Genomic DNA, 12,789 nt, shown 5'->3' on the forward strand with positions numbered 1-12,789 from the left:
CTTGTTGTCCCATATCCGCAGAACCTTCATGGAAGAGAGCCTAAGACCACAAACAATAGCATGAGTGTCTTGCAGCCGATGTCAACTGTACACGGAGCAAGCTTATGCCGATAAGCAGGAGCGAGGGAAGTTCCTGCAGTCTTGGTACTGGCCTTGACTGCTGGAAAGTCAAAAGCCAAGTAGTTCATCACAGCCGGTGAGTCAATGGGAGAATCGACAAGAACTGAGCTGTGTTGAGTGAGAGACTTGCAACCAAGTTCAAGGAACTGTGAATGAACTGTAAAAGTGCTAAGGAGAGACCAGCTGTAGAGGGAAACCGGCACCACATTGGTGCTAAGTGAAGAGACTCTGGTCGATCCCCATCTGAGAGAAAACTACAGATACCAGCAGGCCATAGGAGAGCCAGCAGAATAGGTCAAAGTGGTCATACTGATGGTCAGGCAAAATCCCTGTACAATCGAAAGACTTTGATCTGCAAATTAGGTGAAAAGCAAGGGAAGTGAATCCCAAATTGAGAGAAACAAGGGACGTGAATCCTGCATCGAGAGAAAGGAAGGGATGCGAGTCCTGCATTGAGAGAAAGCAAGGGAAGTAACACTTGAGAGTAAAGTGAATGTGAAGTCAAGAAGGGTCAGCGGCCAGAAGAGGGGGGAGCCAGGGGTGAACCCATCACCCAACGAATATCGGAAACAAACTTTCATTTGTTAAAGGAACTTTCATTTTTGCTAGCTGAACACGCCAAGCCCTTGAAGGCAAGAGACTTTCAAGTGAAACGAGACTTGGCCATCGACGGTCCTGAAAGCGGCCATTAGAAATGTTGTCTCGTGCTGGAGAAGCTGAAGACTGTACTGTGCTCCAATCGCCCATTTTATCCCATGGTCAAAACGTGGGTAAGGGAGACCCAGGCTACTGCATACTGACATTTTAAGAACACTTCTTGCTTTTCTTGAGAACTATCCTGCACCCTTTTTTGTATTCGTTTTGAGGTTTGGAAATAGGTTTCTTTAGTATAGGCCCTTCTTATTTTGACACAACGCCACTAGGACTGCCTTAAATTTCATCTGATGGTCGACGCTTGCCCCCATCTTAGATTTAGCTTTAGTCTAGGCGCTTTTCCAACCTGCATACAGAATTCATTGTTCAATAAACACCCTTGAACTATGATCACTTCTGTCTGTCCAACATGTTGTCACCATGAGTTCCTCACACTACGGAATATTCCCTACGTCAAGGAATAAGTAAGGTGCTCGACAGTCGTCTTTTCCAATATCCAAAAAGAATCTGTACAATGACCAAACCTAACAGTCTCTGACCCTATCACTATTCCAAACAAAAATAAAAGGGGCAAGAGAATGACTCCCTTCTCCTGCTCGGTGCTTCCAGCACTTGCCTTCTCAATATGCCCTTTTCAATAGTTCTTGGTAACTCTTATCAGTTCATTCAATTATTTCCTCATTTTACTATATGCATCCATCACTTTAGATATGGTTTTACTTGGTTCAGGTTGCTCTTCAGCTTTTCACACTCTTTCTTTCTTAGGTCCCACTCTTCTGTTTGGGACACAGGTTTAAGCTTTCTTTCTTTCCAGGACAACGAGTTATTCACTTTATTATTCCTGCCTTTGGGTCGCTCTATGGGCCTCATTACGAGGAGTGCTGTAGAGGGTTAAAGGCGTCGGTAGAGCTGCTGGCGCCGTTAATCCTCTACCGCCTCATTACGAGGTCTGCTCGCGGGTCCCGCTAAGAACGTCTGGTAAAACCAGGCGTCATTAGCAGGACCCGCTAGCAGACCAGGATGCTAACAATGGTCCCGTCATTAACGGGCCCATTTTAAGCATCCTCCCCATTCCCATTGAGCCCTATGGGGGTTCAATGGGAATGGGGATGTACCGGGTCCGGGTTCCAGGTATAGGGAATTACTGGGCCCTCCAAGGTCGGAATGGCCCAGTATTTCCCCATTTCAGGAACCTAGACCGGGTACCCGGTATTGGGGTAGCCATGCCGCTAAAAGCGGCATGGCTACATCCATACTCGTAATGAGGCCCTATGTCTTTCTGTCTTTTATTCATGACACTTAAGTTCATTAAGACTGACATTGAGCTTTTCTTACTCTCCTTCACCTCCCTTTGCGGGATCGTTATTATTTCTTTTCTTGTATTTGCACAGTTCAGTTTTAACAAGGATATCACATTTCCATTCTCTTCCCCTTCAGGGATCAATATTATTCTCTTTCTCCGACTGTCACAATTCACATTCAACAGATTTATCTTCAGGGTTTTTTTCATTAGTACTGAGACAAGTACATTTTGTTGTATAATACTTGTCCGTGTCCTTCCCATGCCTCCACTGTGCCCCTTTACCTTCGGTCTCACCAGGAAATATCTTTAACGTTCGGTTCCGGCAACAGTTTTGTTTCTCCACTGCACTATTGAGCTGACTTCCTCTGCATCTCTCGCATACATTGGTTGCTCATTCTCTCGGTTATTCAGAGTCTCAAAGGGGAGCCGCTCGGCTTGTTGCAGCTTCCCTGTGGCAATATCAGCATAATTGCGTGGGCTAGTTGCCCACCACGATTCTCTCATGGTCATGCCACCATCATTTCACGAGCCCCATTCAACTCGTCCCTTCTCAGGCTCTCGGTTACGCGGACTTCCTAGCATTCTCTCTGCTGCTTCCCAGCAGATATGGATTTTGTGGGCGAAACATTCTCCTGCGGCTCTGCCACTTCCAAGGTTCACGTTACATGAGTACCTCCCATGCTTGAAGATACCTTCCTCTCTCGCATCTCGTCTCCCTTTTCGCCTCGTACTTGATGATTGTTCCTCTTTCAATCCACTCGTCTCAGTGGATTGGTCACTTTTTCTTAAAGATACAGGGCTTCATTACACAGAAGGCGGTAAGGGTTAATGGTCACCGGTAATGGTACGGGTGACCGTTAACCCTTACCGCCTGATTACGAGGTCCCTTTGCAGGTTGGTACTTTAACGCCTGCTTTTTAGCAAGCGTTAAAAACCAACCCGCAAAGGGACCAGGGTGCTAATTGCGGTACCATAATTAGCACCTTCCCCTTCCCATCATGCCCTATGAGGCAAAAATGGGAATGGGGAAGGGCAATGGGGGAAGGGGGAATTACCGCCCCGCAAATTGTGGTACCGTAATTAGCTCCACTGGTCCCGTTGCGGGTTGGTTTTTAAAGCCTGCAAAAAGCAGGCGTTAAATTCCCCAACCCGCAAAGGGACCTCATAGTAAGGCGGTAAGGATTTACCGGTACCTGTAAAGTACCAGTACCGGTAAACCCTTACCGCCTACCGTGTAATGAGGCCCAATGGGTTCCTATGGAATCCGCCTGCTTTTTGCTGATGTAAAAAGCAAGTGGATTCCAAAGCAATTCACAGCATTTATGCAGGTATGAAATGACCGTATTTGTATGGCGGAGAGGATTTATTTTATTTATTTGAACATTTATAAAGTGGTTTAGGGCCAGAGGTAAATGGGGAGGCGCTCATGGATATACCACTCCAGGCCCCCGAATCTGTGGAGCAAAATGAAAACCCAGCACTAATTTCCAACTTGGCATCGCGAGACGACACACCAAGGGTGGGAAATGCGATGAGCAGGCGATCTCAAACAACGCCATTGGAAGAAAAGGCAAGTGAACAATTGTGGAAGTTGCCCGTGACATCTCTGAAGAAGAAGCATCATTTTTGAATGCACTACTTCTGAGCCTTTGTGGTAATAGATTTCAGGGCGGCCCAGTAATAAGGGCCACTGATGTTGCCAGATGTTCTAGAATTACAATAGTAACATGGAATGTACACAGAATTGCAAAACATCTTCCTAATCAGGAGTGGGCGGAGTTCACAAAATTCTTTGATATTATAGCCATGCAAGAAATATGTGGACTGGAAGATGTCAATGTAGACAATATTCTTCGACCAACAAAAAAAATCCCTAAGGGGTGTCTGAGTGGATGGCTTATTACTTGGTTTAAATGTGCTATTTTGGTGTTTGTAGTGGCGTTTAATGTGGCGATAAGCTCCCGATCCAAGGGCTGGAACGAGGGGTAACGTCGAAAGGGCCATTAACGGGGGCTCCGGGACATTACCCCCATTCCAGCCCTTGGAACGGAGCTAAATGGCATTAGCACCCCAGGGTACCAAAGCAGTGACCCAGGATGATAAAAAAAGGATTTTCCTCGGTTCAACGGGACACTGTATGCGTCCCGTTGAATGAAAGGAAAATCCTTTACAAAGATGGCCGCCATGGAAAGGGAAGGCGGGGCTCCTCTTCCCTTTTCATGGTGGCCAGCGGGAGGCAAGGGGACGGAGTGGAAGCTGCAGTGCCAAAATAAGGGAAGTATGGGGGAGGAGAGGTGTGAGGAAAAATGAAAAGGGGGGGAGGAGGAGGATGGAGGGGGATACATGGTGGCGGGGGGACCAATCGGGGATGCAGATTTTCACCGGCAGTTCAAGCCTGCGTTCCTAGCCACCAGATTGGCTGCCATCACCCACCAGGGTGCTAATAGCTCATATAATGATAATCTGGCCGTGACAGTTGGTTAATTATAGAATGCCGAATTCTCCTAATAGATTTATATAACAGAGCGGAGGGGAAAAAGGTTTGGATTATGTAAGCCATTTAGAAAAAAAAAGTATGCTGAATGGGTGGTGGCGGAGAGGGGTGCAGGATGATGAACAAACAAGAAACTAGAAGGAAATAAGAAAATAATGTTAGGTGAAGTCAATCCCCAATTTGAGTCCCTTTCAATCTTAGATAGCCTATTAGATAAGGAGGACGATTTATACGGCAATAACAAACAGCACTTCCCAAACCTAAGCGGCACAGACAGTATGCTCTTACTGTGGCCCAGTTTTGGAATAAGAAAGGCCGAATGACATACCAAGAGGGTTCCACGTCAGCGAATGCTGAACACTGGTAGAGGGTGAAATAGGTGATCACCGTAGACCACTTTCTAGAAGTGCTCCATGCAGAGCCGCAAGGGAAACATGATCAATCTTTTATCAGTAATCGTAGAACAATGGGCCTCATCACGAGTTGGCCGGTAATGCCGGCGCTAATAGCGCTGGCGTTATCTGCCCTACCGCCAAACCCACTGGCGCTATTAGCTCTGGATCACGGGTTTGGCAGAACGGGAAATCCCCATTCGCCATTGAGCCCATTCGGGAATGCCCCATTCCCCATTGGGCTCAATGGAGAAATTTTGCGCTCTTACCGCCGGCGGATTTCCCGCTGGCGGTAAGAGCGCGAGCCGAAGCTGTGATTTGGCAGACCCTTAAATGCGGCGGTAATAGCGCTACTGCCACATTTAAGGGTTACCGCCAAACTCGTGGTGGGGCCCAATGTCTTGGTCTAAGGCAATCACCCTTTTTTCTATTATAAAATAACTCCTGTTCTAGAACAATTGGTTAATGTAATGGACGATTCAATACAAGGGCTGACATTAATGTTACAGTCTTATGGCAGAATAGTCGGTGCAAAAAAATGTTTTATTACAAAGGAGGTAATTTTATAACACCCATGAATTGCACTAGAGGGGGCTGTGTGCATTTGCACTCACGTGCAAAAGGTCCCCTTCACGCACTGTTGGTCATTTCCAAAACAAGATGAAAATGTGAACAGCAAAACATGGTGGAAATTGCTTTAAATGTATTGCCTGCTTTCCAACCTGTAAACCTAGGAAAATGTCCCTGGAAAGGTACTAAGTATCCTAGCAGGCGGTGATGGGCTAGGAGAAGGATGGAGAGAGAGCAGTCCTTATCCAAACTACCTGGTTGCCAAACCAGCCACTTTTATAAAACTGAAAAATGGTGCTTGAGGCTAATCTGAATACATTTAATTATCGACTGTCCAGTCACCATACAAGAATAAGAAGAGTAAGGCAGCTGTGTAATCTACATCCACCGCATTACGTATTCCACAATCATTTGCATATATCACTGAATGAATTGGCAAAAGAAAACAAGTGGGACAAAACCTTTACTTGCAGCAATGCTAGAACCTCTGTTGTATTTTTTTATCGTCAACCGGTTTCAGCAGATTAAGGCATTTTAAACCGCCTTCATCAGGACAGTAGGCTCTGTAATGGATCATGAGCCCTCTTGGATTCAGTTCTGTTGCCACAGTAAAAAATCACGGCTAGCCAACTTTGTGCTGTTGAGACCACACACTTGTCATGCATGAAACAGGCGTCATCTGAAAAATGCAGCGCACAGCGCACAGCTACCATAACATTGGTCACACAGCGGCCATCTTATGGTGTGTATTAAACATACTAGTCTAGCCTCTAATACCAAGAGCAGACACTTTACTCTCATCAATTATGCGCTCAACAAATCTTGGCTCAAATGCGCTATACCTGGCGTCTATGTGTGTACAAAAACACAGTATAGCATCTAACCACCTCATTCTGGGGGTATTCTTCATGTAAAAGCCCTGTCTCTATTCAAAATCTGTAATTCCCTCATCTGACTTGAATAGTTACCACAATTGGTACCATTCAGCATTTACATTACGGTCCTCTATAGTAAGATATTGGCCCTCATTCCGAGTAGGGCAGTAAGGGATACCGGGCACCGGTAAGGAGACCGGTGCCGGTAATCCCTTACCGCCCTACTACGAGGTCCCTTAGCGGGTCCCTTCCTTAACGCCTGGTCTGACGAGGCGTTATGGACTGGACCCGTTAAGGGACCTGGGTGCAAATAACGTGCTTGGGATAAGCCAGCCAGTTATTTGCACTCTCCCCATTCCCATTGAACCCTATGAGGGCTCAAATGGGAATGTGGAATGGTTTGGTTAATGGGGACTTACCGGTCCCTCCAAGGTTGGAATGGACAGGTAAGTCCCCATTGAACCAAACCGGAGTTGGTACTGATATGGGAGGCAGTCATGGCGCAAATAGCGCCATGACTACCACCATACTCAGAATGAGGGCCATTGACATGGCATCGGTGGTTACCATAACTGGTGCCATTAAAAGTTTTCATTTCATGCTTTCATTTCATGCCATGTATGTGACTCTTGGTCCGGTTCGATTAAGTGTGTGGGAATTCTCTACGAAGTGTTTTGCAAGTGGTGCTATCATGATTTTATTTTTAATACAGCTCCTGTGTTCCATCATTCCGGTTTTGACCAATCATGTGGTTTCCCAAAATAGTGTTAGATCACATGCACATTGAATCAAATAGATTAATTACATTTTTTGACTCAACATTTGTGCACTTCATTTGCTCCCAGTCATGTCCCCATTTTGTTTTTCAGATTCTCTAGTATATTACAGCATGGCCTACCTTACCATAAGCGACACAACCACCATGCAGAATGGCTGCTTTCTCGTGAGAAACATTACCAGTGAAGTGTTAGCGCCAGTGCTTTAAATGGACAGGTACTTGCCAGTTCCGAGTGCCTGCACTTCTTTTAATAGAAAGCCGTAGTAGCAACAGTTTTCAGCGGGAAGCCAATACATTTAATGGAGGAGTACCGGCACTTACCAACCTTAAGCAGGTACTTTGAGATAGTGAGTACCTGCACTTATGTGTTTCCATTGCAAGTATTGGTTAGCAGCATGATATTTAACAACACGGTCCAGAAGGAATGTTGGGGGCTCTGGAAGGCAATCCTACCTTGGGTTCCTACCCAGGAGGTTAAGCTTCCCTGTCTGACCTTGCCCTCTGTTGGCTTCAATCTTGAAGCTATCACCTGTCCCATCTTAGATGGGACAGAGCTGGATCCCAGCTTCCTACTCTGGATAGAGGAGTGAGGCAGCTAAAATACAACCTGTGTCCGTTTTTTAAAAAGCAGAGTGACATGGGCTGCACTAACAGCTACAATGAAGTCTGTGTGGACACAAGTTATGTTATGTTATGCAATGCAATGTTAGGGTGTACACCAGATCGTGGTCCGTGGAGTGAAAAAGAATCGGGCAAAGGTAAACAGAGAATGGCAAAGAGGGAGACAGTGGGAGAACAAAACAGGCGGACATGGGTCACTACAGGAAGGGAAGGTTAACATGAGGTTGCTTGATAGTGATAGCTGGGATGCATGTTAAGAGGTATGGACCAAACAGGTCATGGAAAGATCAAGAAGTGTCCATAATGGGCACATTCAATTCTCTTGCCGGGCAGCAAGCCATTGTAATCCTTTTGTTTGTTTTCTTTAGTCGTGTTTGGGGTGTGTGATGGCCTTGAGATGTGCTCGAGAGTTCCTGTGAGTTGTGGGAGCTTTACACCAGGTATTCTGAATGAGTTCCCGTATGAGGAGTACTCAGGAACCTGGTACTGCTGAGTCCGCTGACAGGTGTCAGAGCCAAGAGCTGGCTGCGTGCTGAATGGCAGCTGGGAGAGATAAAAGGGCATTAAGGCAGAGAATCTCCCCCATAGCTATGCTAGGCCAGCATCCAGAGGTGGGGATAACTGAAGTAATGGAAGGAATATCCCTTTTCCTAGTAAAGAGTGACCATCGGGTAAAAGATGACATTCTGGCTGGATGCAAGGGGTGAAATACCTATGAAACCTTGAGACCTAATAGTACATGTCCAAAAACAAGTGCCCTGGGACAGAGGTGGAAAAGCCCAATGCAACAGTAGTGCCCCTCCAGGAGGCATCCCCCAAACACCCAACAGAGAAGCGTCAGGGTACAACTGTTGCCCCAAAAACCAGCCCTTTGTCAAGCCACCTCTCCTTAAAGAGTGTGAGCGTCAAGGTGAGGTCTGAACAACTCACTGGGATCAGTATCCCCCTCCCCCGCCGAAACAGCGCAATGGGGACCAGGCGCTCCGCAGCCCCACAAGCGGCAGCAGCATCCATTATATGGGGCTGCAGGGGTGTTGCTAGGTCTGGAAAATATCCGGGGGTACGCTAATGTCGGGACTGTCGAGACTCGGGGCTAGCTAGTCTTTTGGTTGTAGCTCCTGTGCTTCTATCCAGGGCTACAACAAAAAGATCGGGGGCTATAGCCCCCCCCCCCCGCCCCTCTTAGCAAGCCTCTGTGGGGCTGGACGGACACACGCCTCTCTGCAGCATGATCTAAAGGCATGCACTTGCTTCTTGTCATGACTGGATCCATGTTGTGGGATTTCATGAAACAGTTATGCTTTCAGAGACCCCCTACGCAACACAGCATTACTGGATCAGGTTCAGAACATTACAAACTAAGCAGTTCTGAGATCTAGTGTCAAATATCCAGCTTCTAAGGGGTTAAGAGGGAATCATCAGAAGCCTGGGGTGGGGGAGTGGCTCTGCCAGGTAACTTTGACGCCATCATTAGCATGTTTTCACCTGTAGTCTTTCGGGTCAGACACAGTGCTACTGGCGTGTGCTGTCCTATTAGCCTCACATCAAGTCACCCCCTTTATTGGTCGCAAAGACCCCAGGTACTGATCTTCCCTTCAGAACATGAACAGCGAGGGGTCCCAGTGTGTGGCTGAGCCCCCACCCCCCTTACACGGGGCAGACATGGGCTGAGAAGGTGCCCCCTTCCTACCTGAGCAGAAGCCCGTACCTCTGATCCCTCCTGAAGAGAGTGCAACGAGCAGACCCCCAAAAAGCAGCCGAGAATGGGGAATAAGCACAGAGGACGCAGAATGGCCCCTCCCGAAAATGGGGCACAACACGCGGCCCCAGTCCCCATGCCCAAGAATGGGACACTCTAAGAGAATGGGGAGTAACCCCCTACCGGGAATGGGGCATAAGCCGCATTGTCTGTCGTGAATGTGGGATAATCACAAAGAGAGCGCGGTTCCTTTCTCCTGTCCGAGAATGGGGCATAACGCGACGGGCTTCTTTCGGATCCCATTCACGGCCTTACCTTGTGTGGATGAGGAGTAACCGCAGAGGATCACACAGCTCCCCTTTCCTTGGGCTGAAATCACATCCCCATCTGTGAGCTCAGGGGTAGCTAGCCTGGCTGGTGGAGACGATGCCAAGGGCATCCAGTCTTTTAAAATTGAATTGCCAAGCTGCTATGCTTCTTTAATTCTGTACATTAAGTGCCTGATTAATGGAAATATACGCAGAAATCCTTCAGTGGGCGCATGCCAAGAAGGACACTGCGCGAATCTGCATGCAGAATGATAAATGTGCACCCCACGTATTCATGGAATTTACTGCACAAAGTAACCGTAATCGCAAGTCGCGGTCAGAACGACCTGGACCACGCCACACAAATCATTAACAGCCAAAACAGCTACGTTTGCACGCTTCCCCTGGTGCAAATAAACACATCTTTCAACAGTGCATGAGGTCACCCGCAAGCAGGCCTGCACCTCCCGGACCCTGCGTGAAGTCCCCCGTAACTGTATCTGGCACCCCGACAACATGCATATAAAAAATAGTAACTCAGTAATTACTCAGGATATCTGCGTGTGAACCCCCGTAAACTATAGCTACACCTTGCTAAACTGCATACGCGCAAGTTAGATCGGAACCTCGGTTGAGTACACGCACCCTGAAATCCGACATGAAACCCCACCTCTGCGCTGCGATTCCTACGCGTAAGTGTACTTATCAGACATGCCAACATTCGGGAGCCCCTGGGAGGGAGATTTCACCAAAGCAATCGGGAACATGTATTTTTCCAATGGGATTGCATTGGGGGTATCATTATTTTAGGCGGGAGTGTTGGCATGTATGGTACTTATGCCTGCCTTCAGGTGGCGGATAGTATGAACAACATAGCTCTCAACCATTTGTGTCACAAAGGCGGGTGAAAACACCCGATTTTATTTTTGGCGGGTGAGAGGCCCATTGAAATGAATGGGCATGCAGGAGGCTTGGCGGGTGAGTCAGCTGTTTAGAAGGCGGGTGACACCCGCCAAAAGCGTGTGAGTTGAGAGCTATGTGAACAACTTGCGTGGCCTTTTCCCGGCCAAAAGGTTGCACAATCGAATCCATGAATAGGTTTTCTGCCATGCAATTTTGGGTGCGTGAGGGACTGCCTGCAGGCCCCATTTATGAGCATGTTCTCCCCCATTTTTGGTGTTCTGCCCGTTCCCAGCCCCCTGCACAAGCTATGCCCATGCTCTGCATGGAGTCTCCGGCAAAGACGGCTCGCACAGATGTGCCAAACCTGTTCGAACTCCCCGCAAGTGCAGGAAAGTACAGCGCATTCGATTCCATGAATCGACGAACAGGGATTTGCGCGCAGAATGGCGCACAAGTATCCTATTTTCCATGCAAATAATCCATGAATCGGGCCCTGAATGTGCGTATTGCGTGTTGCCATGAACTCCCTCCAGCATATCAGTATCCAGCAGCATTCTTATCACCTCTTTGCTTTTCTACTCCAGCTTCAACAACATAAACTCCTTTTGTCAGCAAAGTGCTAAAAAGCACTTTTTTAGCAGGCGTTAATTCCCCCAACCCGCAAAGGGACCTCGTAGTAAGGCAGTAAGGATTTACCGGTAACGGTATTTTACCGGTACCGGTAAATCCTTACCGCCATCCGTGTAATGAGGCCCAGTGTCTGTGCTTCCGTGAAACTCTGCGGGCGCGGGCGGGTGGCTGCCGTTCTGCCCGCCAGGTCAGACCCTGGCAGACGGTACGGCCCCCACTCGCAGAGTCGTAGTGTTCCAGTCCGGTAACAATGGTGCTGGTAGGCTTACCGGCACCGTTGTTACTCGACCGGCACACTCAGAATGAGGCCCAGAGTTTACTAATAGATGCTTGTGAGAAACCACAGGGTGTCTCGCCCGCTAATCCCCGGGGATCTCGCTCTCAGGTGGCCAGGGCACAGCCATCGCCTTTGTATCCAGACCCTGGGGGTGGACTAGTACGGGAGGATCACCTAGGTGAGAGGTCTTCAGGGAGTGGGGTGTGAGGCAGCCAATGGTGGGACGCAGTATTCACCCCCTTTTTTTTCATCTACCTCAACCTATTGTTTAGGATTTTCTGAAGTCCAAACTCCCCTCCCTTTTTACACCAACACATTGCCGAGAAAAAGGGTGCTTGAGAGTAACCAGACTAACTCTCTCACATCGTACTGGACATGTCCCGTTCATAGCTCTCAACCATTTATGTCGCAAAGGCGGGTGAAAACACCCGATTTTACTTTTGGCGGGTGAGAGGCCCATTGAAACGAATGGGCATGAAGGAGCCTTGGCGGGTGAGTCAGCTGTTTACAAGGCGGGTGACACCCGCCAAAAGCGTGTGAGTTGAGAGCTATGCCCGTTAATAAGGTCAGGCAAAGTCAGGCACATTACACTAAGTGCATACACCTGATACCAGTTAGCTCTCCTCACACAAATAAAAGACGACACCTAAAGACACACTCTGAGCAAGGCGGAACACGAGTACAAGCAGAACTTCCAGGTCTAAGGCACACCTACTGGAGCAGAGCACCAGACCAAGGGATGAGACCAGTGGGCCGAAAACCCCAAGGGTTCCCTACTGGGGGTTGTTACCTCCGACGGACCATGAAAGATACGTGGAGAAGGCCAGATCCCACAAGTGAAGATTGCATTGTGTTTCAAGGACACCAGCGCATACATACCAACATTCTAACGCACATAGAAGGGAGTTTTGGGAGAGAAAATCATGAGACGTAGTTTTCCCCATAGGAATGTATTGGCGCTGGAATTATTTGTCATGGTACATGCTCCCAAACCCCTGAAACTGGTGAGCCCATCCCTGACACTGGCATACTTAAGGGCTTATCAAGCCCCAAATAGAATCTCCTGGACTCAGTCCTGGCGCCGCTGGCGCCAGGCTCATAATTGGTGTTGACTTCATGGGACTTTATTCTCAGCTTAGTGAGGCTGAGCCTTTCAGTACAGGGT

At 48.0% G+C, this 12,789-nt stretch overlaps 1 protein-coding gene across 1 annotated transcript in view; it reads right to left on the minus strand.

Moving 5' to 3' along the window:
* Positions 1–9,570, minus strand: part of LOC138489328 (zinc finger protein 501-like) — a 34,454-nt gene extending 24,884 nt beyond the window's left edge. Inside the window, exon 1 of the mRNA XM_069617027.1 lies at positions 9,498–9,570. The gene's annotated coding sequence lies outside the window, so the exon portion shown is untranslated. The remainder of the gene's footprint in view (positions 1–9,497) is intronic.
* Positions 9,571–12,789: the final 3,219 nt, after the last annotated feature.

This window comes from Ambystoma mexicanum, chromosome 9 (genome assembly GCF_040938575.1).
Source record: "Ambystoma mexicanum isolate Mex_15411 chromosome 9, UKY_AmexF1_1, whole genome shotgun sequence".
Taxonomy (NCBI): Eukaryota; Metazoa; Chordata; class Amphibia; order Caudata; family Ambystomatidae; genus Ambystoma; species Ambystoma mexicanum.